We start from the raw sequence: 13,360 nt of genomic DNA, 5'->3' as shown, positions 1-13,360 counted from the left end.
AAATTCTGGTTCTGTTTTATTGTGCTCCTGGTGTATCATTTCAGGGACTGTTTTAATGCACGTATGGCGGGGGCTGTTGGTACGCGCTGTGAAACTGAGGCTGTGTTGAGAATTTTTTTTAAACTGATTTTATATAGAAAGGCCACATCCCCTCCCCCTTTTCTTCCCTCCTTCATTTCCTTTTTCCTTTCTTCTTTCAACTTGCTTCCCCTCCAAGAATTCAACGGTTTGCATCAGGCTGAGGGCAGAGGGTTGTGTCAGACAGTGGGGATGGCCCATGAGCAAAATAGTCCACCTCTTTTTCCTGGGCGCAGACAAAGCACCTCTCTCCTGTAATGTATGGACTCTGATTTCCATGCTGTCCTTAAGAATCTGTCTGCCTTTTCATTAAAATTCTCAATTTCAAGGTTTAGAAACACAAATGTAAGAATCCCCCTGGGTATAAAAGTCTTGCATGGCAAATTCTCTTGGCCCTTTCAGAAATTATATATATATATGTGTGTATATATATATATATATATATTTTTTTTTTTTTAAGAGCAAGCTCCTCACTTAATGTTTTAAAGCTGTTTTAAGGCAATGTCTTTATTTTTGCTTTCTGAAAACTTGGGCTTTGTAACTGAAATTTGAGGAAAGCTCTTCTCTATTACAGTTTTTTGTTTTTTTCTTCTTTAAATGGTTCCTCATTTGTGTCTTTTTAAAATTGTCATTGACAGACTTAGGTTCTGAGCTGGAAAGGTTGGGGAAGTAAACCAGATAGCATTCCACCTAAGATTTGGGGGTAAAAATTAATCTATGGAATTAGCATTGTAGCAAGAGATGGAGGCGTTGAGGTTTGTGACAGAAAAATGTGAATCAGAACATCTGTTAGGCCTTGGCACACCAGACTTTAATCGTTCTGGAGGTGAGTGTGGGCTGTTCTGAGGAAAGTGTGCATTCTGTACCATACCCAGGAAGGCCTGGCCACCCAGCAGGTACCAGGCCCCTAAATATAACTGCTTAGAAAGAATGGGGTGAATTCAGGGCATGCAGTGCAGTTCAGCTCCAAATGTTACCTTGCTTATTTCAGGGACTTTTGTTTCTGTTTTGTGCCCTCTTCTTGCTTTTTCTTTGTTAAAGCCTCAAGGTTATTTAAGCACTAGTTTTAAAAATCAATGTGTATGTATAATTTAATAAAAATAGAAGGCTCTGGAAGAATACCCAAAACTGCCTCAACCCAGTTGTGCTGTGAAGATAAGAGCCCAGGTTTAGCTGCAAGTTAGAATGCTGACATTCGCTGTCTCTTAGCTCAGAGATCATATTTACCTTTGCTGAAGTAAAAGGAGCAGCATTGGAGAGAGAGAGAGAGAGAGAGAGAGAGTGTGTGTGTGTGTGTGTATGTATAGGGGAGAGAGAGAGACAACCAGTTTGGCTGGATGGGGTCTTTGTAATTTACCAGCCAGCTCAGTAAGCGCCAGGGGACTGGCCTCTGACTTGGAAAGTGGCTAAGGGGAGGAGTAGGGAAGGGGTTAGCGTTCCCTGATTTCTTTTTAAATGTTTATCCTTTTGGCTGTTGCCAGTTACGCTTTCCAGATGAGACAAGACTAGTTATGGAGAACTGGAAGGGAAGAATTGCCTTTTCTGAGAGTGGGTTTATTTGTCAACAGTGTCTAGGACGGAGCAAGGAGAGCGCCCGCCTGTCACTGCTGGGTAGGCCGTGAGAGTCATGTCAGATAGATGCCCTGGGAAGAGCTGGGGCCTTTCAGAGCCGGGGGACAGAATTTGCAACACATATGTCAGAGAAACTGTTGATTCCATATGGAAGTGTGAAACTTGCGAAACTCTTTGAAGAGGTATTGTTTTGGTTAGTGATGAAAATAAGTTTTGGTTGCAGTAACATGCCAGCTTGTGTGTAATCCTTTATATTTCTGATGATGCAGAGGCCATAGATCACCTGCCCGTGGGTTACCTGTTAAATCTGTTCCTGTAGCAAAGGCAGGCCTGACCAGGCCTTTACCTTGTCTGCAGCTTGGTGTCGAATTAAAATAAAGGGAAGGAATTCAGGGTCCTTCTTGGTTCTACCTGTCAGGCGTCTGAGGTATCTGGGAGGCAGGAGCAAGTGTCTGCCGCTTGGGATGGCAGTTTCAGACTGCCCAGACCTCCACAATCCTTCCAGGTGTCTAGATGGCTGGATCTTTGGGCTTTCCAGCTTTTATTTTGTTGAAGATACCTATCTGTTGGCCCACCCAGTTCATGATGTCACCGGATTAGGAGGTTTTCGCTTGTTAATAAAAGTTAAGACAAAGCAGCAAAATTAGATTTTCTGGGAGTAGAAACATTTTTGTATTGCCTTTATCTGCTGGGCCGTGGGTTGCTTCCAGGTAAGACATGGAGGCCTGAAGTCTCCACTCGCCTGAAGACATTTCCAGAGACATCTCTGAGTTGTCTGTGCCACGTTACTTGCATTATTGCTAGCATCATCATATTCATGTATTATTCATAGTCACTTTTTCAATTAAATTATTAATTGGTTTTCTTTAAGGTGTTCTCAACTTATGTGGCTAAGATAAATAATAGTGTGTTTTGAAAACACCACCTGTTCTTGGACCTGAAGTCAGGCAGTCTGGAAACAGCTCTGCAGTGGCCATACTCTGGTTTAGAAAATCACCCTCCGCTTGTCCCTTTTCCATCTCCACTCCCCATGCCCCTCTCTCTCTCATGTGTGACAGAATTTGTCTTGTGCTGTCCTTTGTCCCTAATCGGACATGATTCCCTAGAGGCAGTCTTTTCTCCCTGGACTCTAGCTGGGGAAAAGAAAAAAAAAAATTTCTTTTTGGAGTCTCTTTTTTGAACTAAAATGTAGAGAGGGGCTGTCCTTCCCCAACAGGTTAAGGTAGTTATGTTAATTTGAGCCCAAATTATATTGTGCAGAAATGCCTTCTAGTTTTCATTGCCCCTTTTCCTCCTGCATCAGTGTGTGCTTAACGCTAATACAATTCCATACATACAGCTCGTTCGCCTCGTGAGCTTATTATATTTCTGACACTTGCACGGTTCATTATTGTGCAGTCAGAAAGGACTCTCGGGGCTGTGGGGCCAGCCGGGGTGGGTGGCTTTCAGAAAGGGCAAAAGCAGGTGCCTTTCTGTACTGAGAATCCGGAGTGAATTCAGACTGAGCCTGGGACTCCAGCAGGGAGGACAGGGGACTTCCGGTGAGATTTCTGTGGTGCTGCCTTTTGCGTATCTGAATGGAGAAGACGAACCTGGGGAGATAGAAAAGTGTCCAGCGACTGCTTTGACCAACTGGAGTGGCCACATTGAATCTGCCCCAGGTGGTAGAATCTCCCTAGGAAGGGACATGACCTGTGGCTTTTTAAGGCATGTTGTTAAAGACACTAAGGTTAATTGCAGACTGGACTTTTTCTCTCTTTCTGTCTCCTTTTTCTTTCTTTCTCTCCCACGAAAAACTCTATCCTCAAACTCTCAATGGAGAGCAGGGGATTTTTTTTTTTTTTTTAATAAGTTTCTGCAGCTGAAAAACAGAAGTGCTCTGTAAAGCAGTTAATAGGTTGGGTGTGTGTTTCAAATAAATTCCTGTCCACATTGGCTAATGTCCGCACGCTGGAGTGGCCTGGCTGTGACGTGGCTGGGGCCCGGAGACCCAGGGCTCCGGTTCGGAGGCCCCAGGCTTCTTGTTTTGACCGAGGGCGCGTCCCTTTCTTCACGCCCGACTCTAGGCCGGCCCCTGACTTTTGATGAGTGAGGGGTCAGCGCCTGGGGAGGACCAGGCTTTGTTCCCGCCGGGCTGGTTCTTCGCGCGGTGCAGGCCGAGCCGCCCGGAGCTCTGTCTCCCGGCGCGAGGCCCGGCCTTCCCGGAGGCCCGTCCCCGGAGCGCAGCCGAGCGCTGGGGCCTCGCGCGCCCGTGTGTGTCCCCGTGTCCCCGCGGGCGCGGCCGCCGCGGAGCACCCGGCCTGCGCCCGGCACGACTGTAGATGTCAGGCTTTGCCCGGGGAGCCGAGCGGCGGCGGGGCTGTGAGTTTCAAATTAACCTTCCGCTTTGTTGCTGTGTAATGTGGATCCCCGAAGGCCCCCCGCCCCGCCCGCCCCCCTTCCCCGGGCGGTGCGCGCTGCAAACTGCGAGTTGAGCTTCATTTACATAAAGCGATTCCGGGCGGGAGAGCGGGCGAGCCGGCAGCGGGCAGGCCGGGGACGGGGACGCGAGCGCCGCGCCCCGTGAGTCAATCCCCGCCGCGCGCCCGGGGACCCTCCCTCCCGGGGAGGAGCGACCACCGGCCCCGGCCGCCACCATGAGCCCCCCTCCTCTGCCCCAGGCCCCCCCGCACCTAGCCAGAGCCACCTCAGAGCCCCGGGGGCAGCGGGAGGTGGGGAGAAGGCCGCCTGGGGTGGTGGGTAAGTTCGGGGCTCCGGTGCCGCTGAAATTCCCCATTGTCGCGCCCGCCGAGGCCCCCGGACCTGCGAGTGCCTCCTCCCTCCGGAGGTGTGCGGAGCCTTTGTGTGCCAGGTGAGTGCAGCCTCCCGCCCCCGGTCGGTCTGCGCAGCCGGCCTGGAGCTGCGGGCAGGTGCTGCGAGTCTTGGCTGAACTTCTCATTCTCTTGGGGCATGTGGGGGAGGGGCAGGCTGGATACACCTGAACTGCTAGACTCTACTTGGAACCTACCTGGGGTGAGAGCCTCTGAATTCTGCTGGGCACAGAGTAAAGCCCTTCCTCCTTCCCTCCCTTCCATCTTTTCCTCCCCTCCCTCCTGCCTTCCTAATTTTGCTTTTGGATTAGTTCCTGCCTTCTGAATATTTGCGGCGCTGGTGTCATTTAGAAGTTTGAGTTCCGCCGCCGAAAAATGCACTGTCTTCATCGCGAGAGAAGTCATTGGCCAGTTGGAAACAGTGTGAACAGTGCGCTTATTGGGGAGTAATTAAAGGGAGAATCAGAGTTTTGGAGCCGGAAGGCACCTTTGGAGACTGACTAGCCCACCTTCTACTTTGAGTTGGTTGGCCCTCTGAAAAAACCAGAGCAGCCTTCATTTCTGTAGGGAGGGGAGTGGTCGAGAGAAAGAGAGAGAGAGAGAGAGAGAACTTAGATGTTTGTCCTGTTAAAAAAAAAAAAAAAAGAGGAGGAAGGCCAAGTTAGGTCAGTAAAAGAAAAAAAAAAACTAAAGTAATCATGGTGAGCTGGAAGGGAAAGAACTTTCTGGAAAATGGTCCTTTCTGCTTTGGACATACCTGTGTTATAATGATGAGAAAATACCTGGAGCACAAAGATTACAGCTCATTGCCTGGTGTAGTCTTAAGAGTGCTTTGCCTGGCACAGTGGTGCATGGTATATAAACTGGTTTAAATGAAAAGGGCTAGCAGGTGAATCCAAGAGGGTCTTCCCTCCCACCCTCTATTTGTGTCATTTAACTGGCCTTGAGGACTGAAAGCCACTGACAGATAATCTCAGAGAGGACACATGGCCCCACTTGGGCACAGAGAGAAGGCCTCTCCCTCAGGCCAGGGCCTGCCATGGTGGAATGTATCAAGGCAAAACAAGGAAAACAACCGTGAGCCTTGAAGGTAGATAGTGAGAAACTTACACGTCATCTTATTTCATCCCATGCTTTGCGATCCTTGGGGAAAGGTCACTAAATAAATAAGAGTATAATTTCGAGCTTGCGCTAGCCAGGGAACTTCATTTCTCTGCCATCAAACAGCAGGTGTGAGTTTGCAGAGTTGGCCCCCGGAGTCCCCTCATTCCTGAATTCAGGAGGTGTCAAACCCTCATGTTCTTTTAATGCCTGTGGTTTCTGGATAGGTTTCAAGGGGAAACCCTAAAAATCATGAGCTCCAGTAGACTGGGCTGGAAAGGGAAGCGTGACTGAGAGGGCAGAGGCTGCATCTGAGAGGAAAACATACACCTTGCAGGGTAACCTGATCAAGAAAGGCCGAGACCAGCCTGTTCCTTGTTATCAGAACAGCCACTGGCAGCCTGAGGTTCTGAATCGTTCTTGTTACCCAACCCAAAAAGCAGTTAGGGAACAGAGATGGTGGAATGTGAGGGAAGTCAGGAGACCGGGTTCTAAATAATCTAAGGGTTTCAAGAATAGGGTCATTTGGAGAGAGGGCCATACCTGGACGTTTGCACACTTGCATTGTATTCACTCTCCTTTGCCGAGACCCCGAAGGCCCCCTCTCAGAGGCCTGTGGCTGTGAAGGCCAAGAGAAACTTTCCCTCTGTCTCTTCCTTAAATTACGGGACTAAGGAGGTTGTCTGCATTTAGTTTCCAGCATGTTTTCAGAGAGTGTGTAAAGTGCCTCTCAGAATGGGCTAGGGTCACATTTTGCTCTTTTATTTAATTACACAAGTGTTCTTTAACAACATGGGGCAGAGGCAGAAGCAAGCACTTTTACACTTTAAAAACAGTCCTTTTGGAATCACAAGGAATTAAGTGACTTAGAGACCTCCTGTCTTGATGACATGGGTCATCTCCCTTTCCCAACTCTCTTTTGAAATGGCTGCATTTACTATGGGATAGAGCTGCTATTTTCCAGTTCTCCTGAGAACAGTTTTGATTGACAGGGAACTATTGAGAAACACTTGCTAACTCTTCCAAAATAGAAAAAAAAAAAAAAAAAAAAAAAAATCTGAGCTGCTTCCCCAGCCACCTGAAACTTTAATTTTGGTTTCTTCCCTTCTGTCTTTTATTTGCACAAACGAATACTCAGGGAGGGTGGAAGGGACCCAAATAAAACAGAATTCTCAGCAGGCCTCCGTTTGACTCTTCCCAACAGGACGCTGCCGCGCCTGTCTTCTTGCTGCTCTAGGGTTGCATTTAACTGCCATATCGGTTCAGTGCCAATTGGGCTGCCCAGTGGCCAGGAGCTAAACTAAGCGAGATTTCAGTTTTCATCATTATGACTTTAAATGATGATTAGTAAGACACTCCCTGGCTCAAGACACTCCCTGGACAAGCCTGGCTCACCTTGGGTGACCCAGAGGTTATTAGTTGCTTAGAATAAATCTGTGATTGCAGACTGCTAGTAAAGTCTTATCTGGGACTGCATATGGTTTAGCTTGGTTCCTTCAGTTCCAGCCACTAGTGGTGTCCAGGGAGTGTGTCCTTACCGTCATGGTGGACTATTGTTCCTTTTGGACGTTGGGGCTTTTTTTTCCCCTTGCTTCTGAAGTGTTAGTGTGACAGCCTAGAAATACTCCAGGGCCCAAAGCAGATCTTTACTTAAGAAATAATTTTTATTATAGGGTTGCAACTGTCTCATGTTAAAAAGTAAATATTCAGGTGACTAAGCAACACTTTATAAAAGGGTGGGGAATTGTTCTAAGGGAAAAGTCAATTGTCTCGACACCGACTTTTTAGAGGAGCTCACCTTGCCTTTTAACTGGAAGGGTTTGCCTTCTAGTTTTATAGGGGAGGCAGTGGTGACTCTGGCCTGAAGAAACTTACAAGCTCCATCTCACACTTGCCGGTATTCCAGAGATAATGTACCTGACACTGAACATTAGTAACCTCAAGAAGTACAGTATGTGCTGTGGTTTATATTTGCGTTTGTTATTAAAATCGTTGCTTGCTCTTAGCCTGGCCTATTTCTGTAGTTCTTGGGCCTGCTGGCCTTCTCTGATTCCCAAGGCTAGTGTAATTAACCAGGATGGGGCGTTACCTTAAAAACACAGCAAGAAGGCAGCTTCCATTACAGTGGGCTTCATAGGGATATTGAAGGGTTCTGGTATGAGATTTTGGTTGTTAAAGGTGGTGGTTTTAGAAATCACAGCACAGCTCAGAACCACCATCCTCTTCCTAGGTTAGAAACTGTGGTGAGGGAAATGGGGACTTAGTTTTAATAGAATCCAGGCAAGGGAATCCCTCTGCAGGAGCTAGTCTCAATCAAATATTAAAAGGTGCCTTTTCTGTCCAAAGCAGTGTGCCGAGTCCTCAGACTGCTCACACTGAGGAACAAACACACAGAAGCTGAGATTGAGTCAGACTGCCCCAAGGGAAAGACCCAGGCAAAAATCTTGGCTCACTGGCAGGCCACTCTCAAAGTCCAGATTAAGGAGGAAAACTGCAAAATCAACAACTGTCAGATTTCTCTTCTATATGATTTAAAGTTGGCTGCCAGATTGTTCTCTTTGAACATGTGCGAACTGACAGTCAGATGTTAGAGGGCTTTTTTTTTTCTTTAGCTAATAAAGTAAATGACTCTTATATGAATAGGAACTGGGGAATTGACAGCAGTATTGTGCCCAAACTTCAGAGACAGTGAGATAGCGTGAATGCTTTTTTTCTGGTTTTCATTCTTTGGGGCCACTGGACAAGATGGTGAGGACAAGGCAGTGAGTGGTCATAGCAGTGATGGGTGTGTTCCCAGAGAATTCTTTGCCCAAGGAAGGTGGCTTGGCATATTTATCACTTTTAAAAGGTGATTTTTTTGTTTCCTTAGATGTTGCTGCCCTTCTTTCACCCTTAATTCCTGGAGTTTCATGCTTTTGCAAGAATAAGGGTCTGAATAAAAATAGGGAAAGAAGCAGAGAGTTTGCTAGGTGGCAAATTTGACTTCATTTCAGAAGACTGCTGTGTTGTTGGTTTTAACCCTAGACGGGGGCCTCTTAGCAAAACGCTTTGGGTGAGCCCTTCTCCCTTCGCACGGGAGGGTCACCATGCAGTCTTGTCAACACTGGGATTAATGCATGCGGGTTTTGATGTGTACCCCTCCAGAGGGGCCTTAGCCAGCCTCCTGTGTCCTGGGGGTGGGGTCTTAGAAGGTTCAGTTCCTCTCTCTTTGAGTTTGGATGTTAACACATGTGTCGCCTCTAAGACTGCCATCCTCTTCCCTCCCTGAAGTTGGTCTAAAGTTGGTCTAAGGCTTCCAAGGAAGGGAGGAATGGGATGTGCAAACCATATACTCGCCTCCCTCCCGTTGCCCCTTCTGCCTGCTGCAGGTTTGGGATGGAAGCCATCAGCTCCCCTTGTAGGCTGTGCCTTGGGAAGATGGAGAAGCCCTGAGATCCCTCTCTCCTCCCATCCTGCTAATCACATAATGGCCTTAAAGGCTTTCTTCAATGATTATCTTGTCTTTAATTTTAAGTGGGTCTTTTGGGGCAACAGTTGGGAGTTTATGGAGTGTCTTCTGTCATCTGTAGGCAGACTCTGAACCGAAAAAGCTGGCTCCACTGGACGCTGTGAAAAGACGCCGGAATTTTCATCTGCTGCCGATTTCACGCACTGTCCTGAAAGTGATTTCGGCCACAAACCTTTGATCTGGGAGTGAAACTTGCCCCGCCCCCCCCTTCTGTGCTTCTGGAGGCAGGAGTTGGTGACTACTCAGACCTCCTACTCGTGTGTGTGTGTGTGTGTGTGTGTGTGTGTGTGTGTGTGTGTTGGGAGGGATGTTAGCTAAAGAGAAGGGCTGAACCAGCTACTTGTGGGTCTTTGGGAGTGGGCAAAAAAAAAAAAAAAAAAGCAGCTTTGCTGCGTTCTTGGTTGTGCCGACTTTATCCAGGAACGTGACTGGAGAAAACTTCTGAGCCTATTGGTTGAGCTAGATTTTGAATGAGAACTGTTGCCCGTGCACATCTCTGCTGTAGGCTCTGCCTTTCTGTGTTACAATTCCAGGAGGCTCTCTGTCTTCTTTGAGTCTGCTTAGTGGAAAGGCCAGAGTCAGATGAGCTGAGTGAAGGAAAGCCTGGGGTTGCTTAATTTGATCCTTGATTTCAGACCTCAGCCTATCTCTCCACCCCCACCCAACCCCAGTCATATAGATCCCTGTTCAAATATGGGAGCCTTGATTCAGTACATAAAAAGCTCTTTACAGAAGAGTTTAAACTCCTGTAAGCCTATAAAAAGTACAGATGTGTAGTCCTCAACTTACTTGCTTTCCACACTTAACGGTTCCTCAGCAGCCTGTTTTGGACAATTTTTCCTGATGAAAATATGCTAAGGAACACATGTATGCCTTTTTTTCCCTCCTCCTCAGCAACTTTTCCTGTCTTTTTTTTTTTTTTTAAACAGTTTTTCTTAACTGCTCAAGAAACAATGCAAGCCTCTGCCACCATTTCAGGCCCTCTTCCTAAAAGGCTCTTTGGCTCAGGGCCTTGGTTCTTAATGTGCATTTGGCTGGTAGGGGGAATATTTTTTGCTTTCCCTGTAACATCGCCACGTCTCCCCGTGAAACATCTGCCTGGTTGCTGAAGTGTCAACTTGTGGACATAAAGAGGAGGCCCGTGGATTCAGTGTGTGTTAGAAGGTTGATGTCACTGCGAAAGCAACTGGTTTCAGTTGCCACCCCTGCTCTGCCAGGTTCTCAGATGGTGTCACTTTTACATCAGATACGAAATGATTGTCCAAGGAAGGCTGTCAGTCTGTGTACCTGACTCCATGAGTACATGTTACCTAGGCCCACCTGCCTTACTTTTAAAAGGTAGTTGCAGGTGAAGAGTGCAGGCATGAAAATAATAAGGCTTCCCCTCCCCCTTGCTTTTTCAGAGAGGTCGAAGCTGATTTTTCTTGCAACAGATACGAAACCCAAAGTAGAAGTGTCTTTGGGAGAAAGCAGAGAACTTTTACAGCTTTTGGGAAAGGACCTTGGATTTATTTCTCACTTGCTGGCGAATCTAACATTTGTCCAGACATTGAAGATGCTGGCTGCCAAAGGAAATCCTGGTGCAAACTCCTCTAAGTATCTAACTGGAGGGAGGTGCGGTCTTGCTTGTTGGTGGAAGGAGTGAGATATGGTGGAAGGAGGAGTATGACAGGTAGGGGCCAGGTCAGGATCAGAGTGCCGCTTATGAATCAGCCCTCGAAATGGGCATGCTGGTGTCCACACTCCATTGTCCTGGGATAAGCAGAGATGGATCAAATGAGCATGCTCTTTGGGAAGCCAGCTTCTATTCTCCACTCTGCTCTAGCCCAGACCCCTCTGCTGGTGTCGCAGGCGTGGGGGTCCGGCTCTGTTCGGGCCTGGCAGCGTGACCGTGCATCCACCATGCAACCTCTCTGAGCCTTACTGCTTCCTTCCTCTGTGAAACAGGCAGAACTCACACCTCACTCTTCCAGTGGGAATGAAACGAAGTAGAAAACAAGTCTTCCCAGTGCATTTTCAGTACATCTCCGTGAATGTTCGTTCCCATCTGCATATCCTTTCCTTTGTGTTTCTTTTGTCCCCACTGATGGCCCTGGCTCCCTTCTGCTTCCCAACACCCTGGAAGAAAGAAACTCAAAGGTCCAGCATTTCTTCTGCTCTGCCCTTAGGAGCTGGGAATAAAGCCAACTCCTTTTGACATCCTGCAACTGTGTTCAGGAGTGAAAGGGTCTGAAATAGACGCAGTGTCTCCGTCCTCCCCTCACGTGCCCCCCACCCCAAGCTGACAGGCGGCCTTCGAAGTGAGCAGCCCACTCAATGACCCACCTAGAGAGGCCTTCCCGGGCTGGCTTGTATATGCTAATAGGCCTGACTTGTCCTGGCTTGTTTGTAGTGATTTGTGGAGGCATTTATATGCAAATACTATCAACTTGCTGAGTTAATTATCATGTGCCCTCCCCCCTCCCCCCCTTCCTGCCAAGCCTCCCAGCCTGGCTCCACGAAAGGGGGCTGTTCACATTCATCCCTGAGCTCTTCCTGTCTTGGCCTTCTCCACGCAGCCCTGTCCTCTTCCTGTCCCTGCAGGGTCTGTCCCAGCTCCTCCATGGCTCTGTCGCCCGGCCCAGGAACCGGTGTGGTCAGGGCTGGTGAGCTGAGCGCGTCAGCGACTCACCTCATTCAGAGCCTCCATGGGAGGTGTCACTCTGCGTGCAGGGGTCGGGGTCTGGCTCATGTTGCACTGAGCTTTTTTTTTTTTAATTTTTATTGGAGTATAGTTACTTGACCGCACTGAGCTTTTAAACCCCATTTTCTATCAAATAACCTGGAAAACAGCTGCCCAGACCTTTCAACCCCTGAAACTCAGTTCTCAGTCTGGTGAGAAAGTGAATATTGTTTTAACATCATTATGGCTTTCATATTCCCACCTTGTGGGTACCGCTAAAACCTGGGCCCACTTCCGAGCCCTACAGAGAAGCCATTCTGCAGAGAGATGCTCCCTCCAGCCCCCTGCCCCTGGAAATCTGAGTATTAAAAGTGTGACTGTGCGGACCTGAGATCAACCTTGCCCAATTGTGTGCGGGGCATGATTGACATTGGAGGCTGGATAATTTTTGTTGTCAGGGGTGTCCCTCATTTCTCCAGGTCAGATACCAGGAGTATCTGACTCCCCATCAAAAATGTCTCCAGGAATCGCCCAATGTCTCCTTGGGAGGCATGGAGAACCACTGGGCTAGAGACTGCATTTGTTTTCTCTTGGATAAAAAGATGGCAGATTCCTGCTGCCTCTGAGTTACACATATTTGTTGAGTGTTCTCTTAAGTTTGTGATTTGACTTAGCTGATATCAGTTGTTGCTATTTGCTTAATTTCATGGTCACTTTAGCATTTAAACATTAAGACTCTTTCCTTTAAGGGCATGGCCATGGGCTGGTGTTCGAGGCTGTGACATTTTCATCCCCAGGAGGGCCATCCTGTAGAAATAGAACTCAGGCCCCATATGTAGTTGTACACATTCTAGGAGTCACGTTAATAGAAAAGTAAAAAAGAAACAGGTGGAGTGAAGTTTAAAATGTCTTTTTTCCACCCAATGCACAACATCGGCATGACTTTCTCACCTCAGCAGTTGGGACTTGCCTTGTTGCCAGTGCTCGGGAGCAGTAGATGAGCAGTGGCCACCATATTGGACAGCTTGGCCCTATCGGGGATGGTTTTGTGGTGGCCACCATGTTGGACAGCTCAACAATATCTAGAATGACTGTGGCCCTTTCCAGCTGTGGAATCACACCCCGGGAGCAAGTTTTTTTTTTCTTCTTTACTTAAAAAAAAAGGGCTTTGTGTTTATTCTCTGCAAAGTGGGGCCTTGGCTGCACAGATGCAGCTGTGTGGAGCTGTGGCCGAGGGAGCGAGGGAGCGGGCCTCTAATCTCTAGGGAAGCTCCCCCGGCCTCCAAGGGGGCGCACCCTGGGCCTGCCTGGGAGGAGGGTAAATAACTCCAAGGGCTCAGTGCACTCTCTCACACCGCACAGACTAATGGTTCGGGTTAATTTTGTGTACAAGGTCCCTTTTGTTGGAGAAGGGGGTGAAAGTCCGCAGCTGCGACCGGAAACGGGACGGGCCTACTGGGATGACCTTGTTTTGGAAAGTCTAAATGGAACACTAATGGCAGAGATCTAAGACGGGTGATGTATGTGTGTGTTTGACTGGGCCTGAAGATAAGGTGAAGAGTATTTTAAAAGTTACTTTAGTGCAACCTCCCAGATAACCATAGGCTTAGGGCCAGTTACAATTTATGG

The 13,360-nt window shown here is 48.0% G+C and overlaps 1 protein-coding gene across 1 annotated transcript in view; it reads left to right on the top strand.

Moving 5' to 3' along the window:
• Positions 1 to 3,480: 3,480 nt before the first annotated feature.
• Positions 3,481 to 13,360, top strand: part of ZFHX3 (zinc finger homeobox 3) — a 296,214-nt gene continuing 286,334 nt past the window's right edge. The window contains exon 1 of the mRNA XM_081512565.1: positions 3,481 to 4,501. The gene's annotated coding sequence lies outside the window, so the exon portion shown is untranslated. The remainder of the gene's footprint in view (positions 4,502 to 13,360) is intronic.

Source organism: Giraffa tippelskirchi, chromosome 7 (assembly GCF_054371585.1).
Source record: "Giraffa tippelskirchi isolate mGirTip1 chromosome 7, T2T-mGirTip1v1.2.pri, whole genome shotgun sequence".
Classification (NCBI taxonomy): domain Eukaryota; kingdom Metazoa; phylum Chordata; class Mammalia; order Artiodactyla; family Giraffidae; genus Giraffa; species Giraffa tippelskirchi.
This window is presented reverse-complemented; position numbering and strand designations above follow the sequence as displayed.